This window comes from Equus caballus, chromosome 13, assembly GCF_041296265.1.
Source record: "Equus caballus isolate H_3958 breed thoroughbred chromosome 13, TB-T2T, whole genome shotgun sequence".
In the NCBI taxonomy this organism is placed as follows: domain Eukaryota; kingdom Metazoa; phylum Chordata; class Mammalia; order Perissodactyla; family Equidae; genus Equus; species Equus caballus.
The window spans coordinates 33,240,044-33,254,497 of NC_091696.1; the positions used below are offsets into that span (position 1 = coordinate 33,240,044).

Genomic DNA, 14,454 nt, shown 5'->3' on the forward strand with positions numbered 1-14,454 from the left:
TGAATGTATTAAAAGAAATAGTATTTTTATGTAAATGGATTTTTATATAAACTCTCCCATCTGGTACTTTGATCATGAGGGAAATTCAGGAGTAGCTTCAGACTCTCAATTAGCCGTCAGAGGTCAGTGGAGGAAGGGTCTCAAGCTACCTGAGGGCAGACTTGTCAATAACAACATCACTTTCAGATATCTACCACTGAGAGCTGTCACCTCCCTGGCTAGTGTGGAGCTCCAGAAAGAACCATGGTCTAAACCGAGGGTCAGGAAACAATGACCTGCGGGCCAAATTTGGCTCACTGCCTATTGTTATAAATAAAGTTTTATTGAAACACAGCCATGCTCATTTGTTTGTGTATTGTCTACAGCTGCTTTTGTACTATAACAGCAGATCTGAGGAGTTGTGACAGAGACCAGATGGCTTACAAAGCCTAAAATATTTACAATCTGGCCCTTTACTGAAAAAGTTTGCCAATCCTGGTCTAGTTTTCTGGATATCTAAAGAAAGATATATCCAGGTCCTTGAGCTGAGAATTATCTTCTGCACAGTTCACTGTCTCTCAATTTTTAGGGAAATGTTCTATCTTGTAATTGGATTGGATGTTTCAAGGATTAATGTGTTTAAGGCTTAGCTATTATATCAGTTTTAATATCTATCCACAAATTATATATTTATATTTTATATATGTTTATGTATATTTATGTTCTTGGACAATCCTTCCATCAAGAAGTCGGGTCTATGTCCCCTCCTCTTGAATCTAGGCAGGCTTCTAACTCATGTGTAACCAACAGAATGTGGCAGAAGTAATGTTGTGTGATTTTTGAAGCTAAATCTGAAAAAAAGGCAGTACAGTTTTCATCTTTTTTGCTGGAACACTTCTGTTGGAGTCTGGAGCCACCATTTAAGTAGTTCGACTGACCTAAGGCCAGCATGCTGTGAGGAGGCTCAAGCCAGCTGGGGAGGCCGCCGTGTAGGTACTCTAATCAGTTGTCCTGGCTGAGTTCCCATCAGCCAGCATCACCTGCCAGTCATGAGGATAAGTAATATTGTACATCCAGTCCGGTTAAGCCTTTAGATCACTACAGCACCTGCTAACTTCGGACTACAATTTCATGAGAACCTCTAGCTGGGCCTCGCCTGGATTCTTGACCCACAGACCATGGGAAAACTTAAAGGGCTGGTTTATTTTTTTATTGTGGTAAAAACATAACATTAAATTTACCATCCTAACCATTTTTAAATGTATAGTCCATGTTGTTGTGCAACCAATCTCTAGAACTTTTCATCTTGCAAAACTGAAACTATACCCATTGAAGACAAATTCTCCTTCCTTCCGAGTCCTTGGCCACCACCTTTCTGCTTTCTGTCTCTATGATTTAGAGGACTTTAGATACTTCATATTAGGGAAGTCATCTAGGATTTCTCTGTTTGTGACTGGCTTATTTCACTTAGCATAATATCCTCGAGGTTCATCCATGTTGTAGTATGTGTCAGAATTTCCTTATATTTTTATGGCTGCATAATATTTCGTTGTGTGTATATGCCACATTTTCTTTATCCGTTCATCTGTCTACGGACATTTGGGTTGCTTCCGCCTCTTGGATATTGTGAATAATGCTGTGATGAACATGGATAAGCAAATATCTCTTCAAGATCCTGCTTTGAATTCCTTTGGATATATGCCCAGAAGTGAGAGTGCCAGATCACCTGGTAATTCTATTTTTAATTTTTTGAGGACTCTCCATACTGTTTTTCATAGCAGCTGTACCATTTTATATTTCCACCTTCAGTGTACAAGGGTTCCAATTTATCCACATCTTTGCCAGCACTTATTATTTTCTGTTCTTTTGAGATGGCATCCTAACGGGTATGAGGTGATACCTTATTGTGGTTTTGATTTCCATTTCTCTTGTGAGTAGCAATATTCAGCATAATTTCATACGCTTGTTGGCCGTATACTTATCTTCTTTGGAGAATTGTCTGTTCAAGTCTTTTGCCCATTTTTAAATCAGGTTCTGTTGTTTTGTTGTTGGATTATGGACATTCATTGTATACTTCAAATGGCTGTTTTAAGCCTCTAAATTTCAGGCTAATTTCTTATGCAGCAATACTAATGGGACGCAAGTTTTACACTTGGAAGTTGGGTATTTCCATTAAAAAAACTAAACTAAAACACGTGGCACAGGCTTTATGGCTGGATGGCATATTAGTCAAGTCTACTGTTAAACTGTTAGTAAAAGTCTAAAGAGCTTCAAGCATAGTGTTCATGGGAGTTTAAAGATCCTCAAGGAGGCTGTAGGTAAAAACTTACAATTAAGTGAGGGAAAAGTCATTGAAAGCTGGTTGTGGGGACTGGCCCCATGGCCAAGTGGTTAAGTTCGTGCACTCCACTTTGGCAGCCTGGGGTTTGCCAGTTTGGATACTGGTCACGGACCTACACTCTGCTCATCAAGCCATACTGTGGCAGTGTCCCATGTAGAAGAACTAGAATGACTTACAACTAGGATATACAACTATGTACTGGGGCTTTGGGGAGGAAAAAAACAAAGAGGAAGATTGGCAACAGATATTAGCTCAGGGCCAATCTTCCTCACCAAAAAGGAAAAAGAAAGAAAGAAAGAAAGAAAGATGGTAGAAAGGAGATCATTGTTTTGTAGTGGCATTAAATATGGCAAAATTTTCATCCATCGTAACATAGAGGATCAGAAATGTACCTAAGAACTCAGTCATTTGGCTAAGGAGTGATCTTGACAGGATGCTGAACGTGCTCTCTGGCTTAATCTAAAACTATAGAAAAATCCAAGACGAAGGAGATGAACTAGTGAGCAAACCGTTCAGTTTTCAAGTGGAATTTAGAAGAATTATAAAAAAGCCAAAATTAAAAAGTTAAACTATTTCCTATGCCCAATCTGTCCCAGCAAAAGATTCTCAAAGTATAAAAGGGTCTCATGGCAAGGGTCAAGTCCAAGATGGCACTACAAAGGGAACCAAAAATACTCAATGGGGAGAAGATAGTCTCTTCAATTAACGGTGTTGGGAAAACTGGATATGCGCATGCGAAAGAGTGAAACTAGACCTCTATCTTACACCACTTACAAAATTAACTTGAACGGGATTAAAAACTTAAATGTGAGACCCGAAACCATAAACTCCCAGAAAATGTCAAAGAAAAACATCCTTGATATCGGGCTTGGCAAGGATTTTATGGATATGATAACAAAAGCTCAAGCAAGAAAATAAAAAATCAACAAGTGGGACTGCATCAAACTCAGAAGCTTCTGCACAGCAAAGGAAACAGTCAACAAATGAAAAGGCAGCTTACAGAAATGGAGAAAATATTTGCAAATCATCTCTATCTGATAAGGGGTTAATATCCAAAATATATAAGGAGTCCATACAACTCAATAATCAAGGCGTAAGACTGAACACGAATCAACAACTGATGTTTGCCTGGCTAGATTTCAGAATGGCTATGGACAAGTGACTGATACGTATCTCTCTCCCACACACACCTTTTCGAACTGGAGTGTCTGCTGCAGTTCCATACTTAAATCACCATTATATATTAGGAGTGTGGAGGAGCAGAGGATTTGTCTCTCCAAGTCATTAGACTGAGAGGAAGCATACCCAAGGAACCACACCCAGGAGCCTCACTCACACCTGGACCTGACTTAGAGGATGAAATCCTGAAATCTGAGTCTGATGCCCACTCAAGCTGAACTCTCACCTAACGGGGAACACCACTGCCAGTCCTGTGCAGGAGCTAACTTTGGAAAAAGCAGAGCATTATGAAAAAGAACAAGAATACTTGAAAAGGGGCCAAATAGAAATTATAGGAAAGGACATAGTCATTGAAATTAAAGTCTCAATGATGAGTTAAAATGGAGTTTAAGGAGATATGCTAGACAGCTTTGTAATTCAGCAAACTTAAAAGCAAGTCTTTCCTTGCCTACTGTGACACCATGTAACATTGAAAGCAGTATCAGACAACTTTCCTTGCTGCCTAGAGGTCAAGCAAAAGCTGACCTTGCCACCCCATCTCACTTGTATCACGTACTTAGATTGACCAATGAATAAATGGCCCAGATGCCACCTTTGTGTTCACTTAAAAAGGGAGTCACACAAGGAAATTGTCAGTGTCTCTACATCATGAGCTAGAGAACAATATTTGACAGCAGTGTCTTAGTCTGCCATGCTCGGTCACACTCTGATCCCAGACTGAGTAGCAGAGTAACAGAGAGGATGACGTAGGAAAGAAACTACCAATTTGCCAAGTCTACCCCAAACTGGAGTCTATCTTAAAAGGCTTGCAAAGATTCCTTTTACAACAAGGAGATTCTTAGTCCAAAGTAGTGTCTCCTGGTGTTCACTACCTGTGGCAGGAAGATAAATTTGTTAGTTTTACTTTAGCAAACTCATATGAGTAAACCAAGCCCTTGTGACTTAGGGGAGAAGAGAAAGGGCAGAAACCAAGATGTGGACCTAATTAGCAGTCGGGTCACAAACATAGTTAGTTGTTGCTATTAGGTTTTATCCATGTTACTTTTAGTAGTGATTTCAGGATTGGAGGTGAGTAAGAGACTAGGAGCTAAAGGCATCTTCACCTCTGAGCCCGTGTTGGGTTCCATCTTGCCAACTCTTCTCTCATCACCTTATATAAAGTTAGTGGGACAACGGGAAGATCTGAACAGGATCAGGAAAATAGCAAGGAGGAAGTAGGATGGAGAGGGGCATTGGAGGCCACTCTAAGTAATGAGGCTATAGGTAGGGAGACTGCTGGGGAACCCATTAGTTCCAGCAGTATTTTTGCCAATCCCATTGCCTGCCACAAGCCTGCTTCCCCAGGAGAACTACAAGGATGAGCATCTGGCTTGCTGCTGTGAGCACAAGCAAAGCGCTAAAAACCCAGGGGGACTTGGAACTGGAAAATCCAATTGTTAATGATGATCACTATGAACTATCCACGTCTACTGAGGAGTGACACTTCTCAGAAACCTAAACACCTTGTCATTTGCACACCTGAGACACAGGACATTGTGAGCCTCACACGCAGTGCTGCTGAATATCAAATTCCACATTTCAGGCACCGGCCTCTCTGGGGAACCCAAGCAACACGGAAAACATCAATGCAGACACACGCACGGTTTGATCCAGTAGAAAAGCTTTCTACAGGTACTGCAGAGTTAAGTAACACAGCAATAATGGCAGGGCAGGGAATACAGAAACTGAGGCAGGGTACACAGAAACTTTTAGCCGAGATGTTAAATGACCCAGGGAATTAATGGGGGAAAAGAAAATGGAGATGAGGGAAGGAGAACAAGCAGGAAGAGACAAATCAGGGGAGGGGAAAACAGAGACGATGAAAGAACGGTGGTTTATAACAGAGGAATGATGCAAATAAGGAAACCTCTATTTTCCAAAATCATTGTGCTTATCAGGTAGCGTTGTAATTAGTTGTTTACATCTCTGGTCCTGCCTTAAATTCAAGACTATTTAGATTGCAACTATAACTTTCATAGCATTAGCAAGGTTCTTAGAATAGCTGTTTAATAAAGATATGTAAAGAAGGGATGGAGGGAAGGAGAAAACCAGCCAAAAGAGCTTAAGTCTTTCTCTCCCTCTCTCCATCACCCAAGTTAAGAGCCCAGAAGCCATCCATAATTCCTCCCTCTTCCTTGCCCCAATGCTCCATCATCATCCTGCTGACTTTGCCCCCAATGTTTCTTGTGTCCATTACTTCCTTCCCATCTTTGGCATCTCTGGCCTAAATCATTGTATGACAGCTTTATAATATCGTCTACCTCTTTGGCTGCCAGTGATCACAGCCAAGACAGAAAACATATTCTGTCATGTCCTTGCTTGAAATTCTATGGTGGCTCCCTATCACCTACAGGCTGAAGTCCAAGGCCAGGTATGTTCTGGTTAGCAGACACCATCAGGGCTCAGCCCAGATCCCTCTGAATCTCTTCCACTATTTCTGGGTACGTCTCCCCTCCTAGCTTCTGTATACTGCGCTTCTACGGCAGCACACCTTAGACTCCCGGGAAGACTGCCCATGCACGAAGGGAGCCTCTTTGTCCACAGGTACAGAGTCAGAAGTGTCAGGGCAGGCCATCGACTGACTGAAACAAGAGGAGGAAAACCCAGCTCCCTTGCCTCAAGTAAGGACAAACTCTGAGGTGTAATTTACACTCCAGAGCTCCTTCGCAGGATCAAGTTAAGGGCAGGACCTTGCCTGAAATCACACCCTTACTTGGTATATTATTTATCTATTGATGCACAACAAATTCCTTAAAAACTTAATGGCTCCAAACAAACATTTATTATTTCCTGCTGTATCTGAGGGTCAGGAATTTGGGAGCAGCTTACCTGGCTGCAGTCAAGCTGTCAGCTGGGGCTGCAGTCATCTGATGGTCATAGGGAATCGGCTTCCAAGATCACTCACAAGGCTGTTGGCAAGAGGCTTCAGTCCTTGCCAGATGGGCCTCTCTATAGGGCTGTTCACACAGCATGGCAGGTATCTTCTCCCAAATCAAATGATCTAAGAGAAGGAGAGAGCTAGGAAGTGAGCAAGAGAGCACCTAAGCAGAACCTAATCTCTTGAGGGGCATGCATCTCTTCTGCTATGCGCTGTTAGTCCCACAGATCACTCTTGGTACAATGTGGGAGGGGCCTGCAGGAAAGAATACCAGGAAGTGGGGATCATTGGGGGCCATCTCAGATACTGGCTACCACAGTTGGCTTCCTCCCCTTCTCCATCTTGCTCCTCCGGTTCTCTTATCAGATTTTCCTAGGAGCACTTCTTAATGAATCACTTGCACCTAACTCCTGGTCTTAGGGGCTGCTTCCGTGGAACCCAACCTGAGACAGCCTTCAAAGCCTTCCATGATATGGCCCTTGCCTACTTGTCCAATTTCATCTTTTGCTAACACATGCTTTGCCCTTGATGCAGCAGCAACATTCAAGTGATGCTAGAAATCACCTGTACGTGGCACGTAATCTTCCTATACCCTTACTCAGAGTCTTATTCATCTTTTTCAAAAATAATTGGTACCTGAGCTAACATCTGTTGCCAATCTTTTTTTTTCTTCTTCTTCTTTCTCTTCTCCCCAAAGCCCCCCAGTACATAGTTGTATATTCCAGTTGTAGGTCCTTCTGGCTCTGCTATGTGGGATGCTGCCTCAGCATGGCCTGATGAGTGGTGCCATGTCTGCGCTCAGGATCCGAACTGGCAAAACCCTGGGCCGCTGAAGTGGAGTGGGTGAAATTAACCACCTGGTCATGGGGCCGGCCCTCTTACTCATCTTTGTATCTCTATCATTTGCTACCATTATATATTTGTTGAATGAATGAATGAGTGCGTACATCCTAAAGTACTCTCTGTTGTCCTAAGTTGGTTACTGCACAGAATAGGTGGAGGAAAGAACAAGAAATTTTCTTCTGTCACCTTGGGCAAGTTTGAGAAGTTTACCATGCCCTCCAAACTCTGGGAAAGGGAAATAAGGAAATCCATCCAGTCATTTATTCATTCATCAAATATTTATTGAAAGCTTACTGGGTGCCTGGCACTTTCCTAAGCACTGGAGAGTCAGCAGTGAAAGAAAGAGACTAAAAGTCTACCTTTAGGGGCTTACATTCTAGTGGAAGAAACAGTAACAGCTAAAAAGTATTGAGTGTTGCCATGTCCTAGGCACTATCCTAGATATGTGTATATCTATGTCTATATCTATATCTATATGCATGTCTCTATCTCTATCTCTGTCTATATCTATGTATGACTTCATTAATTCTTACACTGTGAGGTAGGTCTCATTATTATTTTCTTTTTAGTTAAGGAGAATAATACACAAATACCTAAAATTTGTAGTACTAAAGAAAATATTATTTATGACTCGTTAAAAATGGTGAAGCAGACTTTTTTCAGGGTGACCACTGCAATAGGAGTTTTGCAGTTGGGGAGAGAGATTGGCTCAACTCTGAATGCAACAAGGACAAGTAGAGATTTATAGCCAAGGCGCAGGGTGAGGGTCAGTGGATGGAAAAGTGTTAAGAGGAAACATCAGGGATAAGGATGATTCTGGCTAAACCAACTTGACAAGATTCTTGCTGAAGGCAGGCCAGGGGGATAAGAGATCAAGGGTGGGAGATGAGGAATCTGATCAGATATCAAGGGTGGGGGATTTTCACTAAACTGATCCCGCAGGATCCTTGCTAAAACTGGACTAACCGAGCCAAGGCAGAGTCCAAGGTCAAGGTTTAGTCAAAAAGAGGGCTCAGAAGAGCTTGACTTGAATGAGGTTGAGGAGAGTCTTTCAGTAGCATTCCAGATCCCATGTTCTTGTCTACTCTACTCAATGAGTGGAAGAGCGCTAAGAACTGCCTTGACATGGCAGTGCTAACTGCAAACTTGTTTGCTGATCTGTATTTTCTTATCCCTACAATGTGAAACAGTGCTGATATCTAGTTTACCTAGAATAAAACTTCCACTTTGAGCTAGAATGGGCCTAAGAGGCAACACAGTAGAGAAGTGACAATGGAAGTGGGAGTCAGGAGTCAGATCTGAACTAGAACTTAGAGTGTGGTCTTGTCTGTATCCTCATCTGCAGGATAAGGGAGCCAAGCAATGTGGTTCTAAGGTTCTTTCCTCCATTCCCTTGATAGCAACCTTGATCATCTAGCTCTTAAGATTCCACCACCTTTACGGCATGTAACCTTGCGTTCTATTTGTCAGCCTGCTCACCTCCTCTCCTCTGCTCGACAATAAGCCCCATGTACAGTGAACACTCCTTTACACACCATTGTACACCATGTGCACCACGCCACCTTGGGCACGTCTTACCATAGAGAATGGGCCTCTGTATCCAAGGAGCTCCCTTGAAAAGGCTCCTTCAAGGTCACAGAGAGAGCGAATAAAAGTCAAGATTTAGAGGCGGGCCTGTCGCATTCCAAAGCCTGTGCTTTCAACTCACACCCAGTGACTCAGGAAAGAGCAATTGCCGAAATAGAATTTCTGCTGGGTCAGCATATAATTCCTCCAAACCTCCTTCAAGTAACTTGCTCACAGCCACACACGCCTGCTCGCTCACCAGGTCAACATTTATTTTCCGAAATGCCCCAGAAGGACTATCTCATGGTGACAACTGTCTTCTTGTGATCAAGGTAGGCTCTGGCCTGGATCCCCAACTCGAAAGCACTGTGGGGCTGTACTTCTGAGGAAATAAAAAACATGGTTGCACCTATATTGATATTTTTATTTCTTTAGATGCATGGGAACTCGTATTGTTCCTTGCATGCCTTTACATCTTAATTGTTAAATAATAATAATTTTGTTTAAAAAGGGAGTCTTTTCTTTCTTTTTTTTTTTTACTTGACGAAGGTTGTTGCTGAGCTAACATCTTCCTCCGTTTTATGTGGGACGTCGCCACAGCGCCCAGGATCTGAACCTGCGAACCCCAGCTGCCAAAGCAGAGCACAGGAACTTAACCACTACACCACTGGGCTGTCCCCAAAGGGAGGCATTTTTCCTCAAGTATACCAGTTTCTTGGAACATTCATGTAGTTTCAACTTCCTGGTGATACTCTGGTTCCCATGAGTTTATGAGAGTTGGGGGTCCCAGCCGGAAACACATAACATACTCAGAAGGAGTAACTTAAGAGAATTTACAGAAGGGACCACCTAGAAAGTAGTGGGCAGAGATAAGGGAAATTAATGAGGGTGATGCGGCACTCCAGGATTAGTATTAGCAAGAAGGCTTTACCATCCCTGGGCCCCAAGGAGCAAGGGGAGGGGGCACTTGAGACCTGCTGACAGTTGTGGAGAGGATGTCCAGAGTGGGGCCATGGTCTCCACAGAGGAGCCTGACCACCACTCATTTGCAGCCGCATGCGGGTGGGGTGGGATGGATACCTCTTTCGTTCCGCCTTCCCATCTTCTGCTGGTGCTTCCCAATGGCCTAATGCAATCAGATGCTACAGGCAAAGGAGGCGAGGTGATGCAGCCGCCAGGGCACAGAGCAGGATGGAGAAGAGTGGAGAGTGGAACTGGAGAGGCAAAGTGAAGATCCAGCTCAGAGGCCAGTCGAGGTTGCATGACAACAGCCCCCACTTCTGCCTGGGGCGCAGCTCTTCAGAAGTCTGAAGTCAGAAAAGAGGTAATAGAGGCTGACATGTAGAGTATGACATATCTACTGTTCCAGGAGTGAACAAGCATCCATTTGGCTAAGATAGGACATCTCCTCTTCAGTCATCTGTGGTTGGACAGATATATTAGCTTTGCTTTCCATAAAGGTGAAAAGTTTGTCAACAATGTGTAGAAGAAAAAGAAGTGAATCAAATGGTATAATTAGGAAGCAAAACAAAACCATAAGAGTCATGCATTTAATATCTGAAGATTCAAATCTGTTGCAGGGGTGGTCAGAAGGAAGAAGAGAACAAGTTTAAATAATGCAGGAAATTCTGCCCACCACGTACTCCATAAGCTTATGCATGAAATTGAGTGTGAGATAGATAATTTTAATCCACTCTCCTCCATCAATTTCAGTTCCCTTGAGCCTGTCATAGTCAAGCATTTGCCACACTAAGTGTGATTGTAGTGTATGTAGATTCAATCACTTAGGTAGCCTTTATTACATATTTTAGATGCCTGTATACATTAATGTTTATGCATATGTGCAGGTTTATACACAGTAAATCATGTGTGTCATTTTTCAAAAGAAATTTAAGAAATTTTCAAGGGTTTTAATGCTTTAGAGTTGTAATCAACACTTTTTTTAAATCACAAAACACCATGAAAAAAGTTTTTGAGAATGAACTGCCTACTTTTATGCATTGTTTTCTGTTTGATGACTTTAAAATCTCACTCCTGCATAAGCTATGACTCCACGATAGTCCCTTAACAACCAGAAAGGAATTAGGAAAGGAGCCTAAGGGGAGTCCATTGTGGAAATGAGTAGAGAGTGAAAGGAGATTTCTTAGTAGAATAATGAATTAAAGTCTTCAGAAAAATCTATTAACTTACTAAATTTTGTTTCTGTGCAGAAAAATTTTTAAATGCTTAATAATTTGCCTTAGAAGGTCACAAATATGTAGCCCTTAATCATACAAAGAATCTATGTAATTATTTGCAATTTACTTGTAAGAACCAAGGCTAGTACTTTAATACTGGATGGGTTTGAACCCATCTAGAACACTCTTGGGGTTACTGGTGAACTCTGATCTCAAAGTCAGCATAGGTTAAGTTGTGCTGTAATAACAAATATCCCTCAAACTTTGGGGTCTTAAACAAGTAAGGGCTTATTTCTTTTTTCTCTCCAGCTTTATTGAGGTATAATTGGCAAATAAAAATTCTATATATTTAAGATATACAATGTGATGATTTAATATACATTAAATATATTAACTCATCCATCACTTCACATAGTTATCTCTTTTTATATGAGGACAGTTAAGATCTACTCTCTTAGCAAATTTTGGGTATACAATACAGTATTACTAACTGTAATCTCCATGCTGCACATGAGATCCCCAGAATTTATTCATCTTATAACTGAAAGTTTGTGTCCTTTGACCAACATCTCTCTATTTCCCCCACCCTCCAGCCCCTGGCAACCACCATTCTACTCTCTGGTTCTCTGAGTTTGACTTGTTTAGATTCCACATGTAAGTGAGATCATACAGTATTTGTCCTCTGTGTCTGGCTTATCTCACTGACCATAATGTCCTCCAGGTTCATTCAGGTTGTCGAAAATGTCAGTATTTCCTTCCTTTTTATGATGAATAACATTCCACTGTATATATATGTTCCACATTTCTTTTATCCATTCATCCATTGATGGACACTTAGGACTCATTTCTCACTCAGCTGGGGGCTCTGCGCTCTGTCTTCGTTGCCTTCTCTCTATGATCCAGGTTGATGGAGCCCCCACAATATCAAACATTGTGGTCATGTTGGTGAAAAGGAAGGTCTCACAATAGTAATCAAATGCTTGCACTAGGAGTGACACAGTACTCTACAACTCACATCTCACTGGCCAGAACTGGTCAAATGGCTCCACCCAACGGGGCCAAGGATAGCGATTATCATGCATCTAGAAGATGGAGAGCCAGAAAAACTTTGTGCTTAGCATTAGTGGCTGCCATATCAATAGAATGCCCTTTCCCATGTCCTGAGAGCAGAGCTTGGGACCTGAGAATCTGAACAGAGTAGAAAATTGGGATTTGCAGACTACTTGGTCATCAAATCCAGAGAAAAGATTGAGCACTTAGGTCACTGAACCTGTGCCCGTGTCATCAGGACCGTCTCTTTTGGAAGACTGGAAATGTGGCCAGTGATGTCACTTGCCAGTGTTTCAGTACCCTAGAGGTGTAGTTAACATTGTGATCATGAAACTCTGTGGAAAAAAATTTGGAGAAATGCACCACCAATGCATATACACATTTCATACACATACTACTATGCTAATACATTATGTACATTAATAAACATTTAAAGGATGAAAAAATAAATATACGCTTTAATCTGTTTCCCATCCAGTATATCATCTCACAACCTCCCTGGGATGTCCGCACTCTACTTTGGAGACCCGCTCCCTTAGAGGACCAAGAGGGTTCAGCCACATTCTTGGGGGCAAAAGATCAACAAGAAAGGGATATGCATTAACATAAAGTTATCTGTAATTCCAGCTATAATCCCAAAATTACAACTGTTTATATCTTGGTACATTTTCTTTTTCTCTGCACAGCTACCCATATATGTAAGTATTTTTAAAAAGAAATAACAATGGACAAACTGCTTTGTAATCTCCTTTTCCCGCAGAACACGTTGTGAACAACATATTGCATATTCTTCTACACCATTTTTATCATTTTCCTTATTTCAATGGTAATCTGTGTTCATTGTGAAGTCTTATTAAATGTGTATAAGCAAAGAGAAAAAATGAAAATTACCCATTTTTCATTATCCAGACATAACAATTTTAATACTTTGCTGTTAACGGGTTTTGTCCATTTTCTTTTCAATGCACTCGTAGGTTTCCATTAATGGGATCACATTACACACCCTCTTCTGTAAGCTGCTTTATCATTGTATATGTATCATGTACACCTTTCCACGTAATGAAATGCTTTTCTACAATGCCATTTGAATGATTCTATATGGCAATGTTTCCAATACTGATGTCCTTTGAACATTATTCTAATAGGTACATTGAGAAAAAATAAGTTCCACGGTAAAATAATTTGGAAAATACTGCCTATTTGAACTGTTATAATGCACATCAGCTATTAAAGTCTCTGAAAATTCTACAACTGAAAAAAGGTTGACTTTGCTTCACAAATTTATTTGAGCATGACTCACTTTTTTGAGGCACTTCAAATAACATCCTTCAGAGCAGTGCTAATTACTATGTATTCCAGTCCTGTCTTCTTAGACATTTAAGTCAGCACAATGAACATTCTTGTTTCCATATCTTATGCTCTTCATATATATACATATTTTTTTTTTTTTAAAGATTGGCACCTGAGCTAACATCTGTTGCTAATCTTTTTTTCCTTCTTCTCCCCAAAGCCCCCCAGCACATAGTTGTATGTTCTTGTTGTAGGTCCTTCTGTTTATGGCATCAGCATGGCCTGATGAGCGGTGCTAGGTCCACGCCCAGGATCTGAACCGGCAAAACCCTGGGCCGCCGAAGCTGAGTGTGCGAACTTGACCACTCGGCCGTGGGGCCAGCCCTACTCTTTATATGTTTTTAAGATAAATTTAATAAAGCAGAATTGTTAGCTTGAAGATATGCAGATTTTGAAGGTTTCTCTCCTGACAATAATTCTCCAGGAATGTTGAACTTATTTACACTCCCCCCGTGAGAACATGAGAGTACCCATTTCCACACAATCATGCCAGCACTGGGTGTTATCACTGAAAAAGTAAGTACCCATACAAATAACTGATCTTCCTATTTCAAAAGAAATTAATGCTCAATGTAGAAAATTTAAAAATTAGTGTATGAAAAAGAGACAGCAATAAAATCACCCATAATCCCACAACTCAGAGTTAACCATTATCAACATGGGAGGCAGTATATAACCATGGGTGTCTGTTTCTTTGCTTTTACAAACTTATAATTATGCAAGTTATAGATCATGCTATTTTACAGTTAAAATTATATCTCTAAATTATCTCATTGCTTAAATTTACATTTGTTTTAATTCTAGCAAAATTTAGCAGTTTTTCATATGTTTATTTTCTCAGTTTCTTTTAGATAATTTTGTTTTAGATTTCTTTTATATTTTTTGTTTCTTTTACAAAATTTTAGATAGTTTATTCACATCTTCTGCTCATATTTCTGTTGAAGTCTTTGTCTTTTTCTTATTATTTTGAGGTGTTCTTTATATACTTATATATCACTGATTTGGGGGGCACTCCTTAGATAGATAGATAGATAGATAGATAGATAGATAGA

At 40.9% G+C, this 14,454-nt stretch overlaps 1 long non-coding RNA gene across 1 annotated transcript in view; it reads right to left on the reverse strand.

Moving 5' to 3' along the window:
* The window catches only part of LOC138917149 (uncharacterized), a 51,910-nt gene extending 41,778 nt beyond the window's left edge, over positions 1 to 10,132 (reverse strand). The window contains exons 1-2 of the long non-coding RNA XR_011424701.1: positions 9,906 to 10,132; positions 6,368 to 6,539 (exon numbers count right to left, since the gene is read on the reverse strand). This is a non-coding gene — a long non-coding RNA (uncharacterized lncRNA). The remainder of the gene's footprint in view (positions 1 to 6,367; positions 6,540 to 9,905) is intronic.
* Positions 10,133 to 14,454: the final 4,322 nt, after the last annotated feature.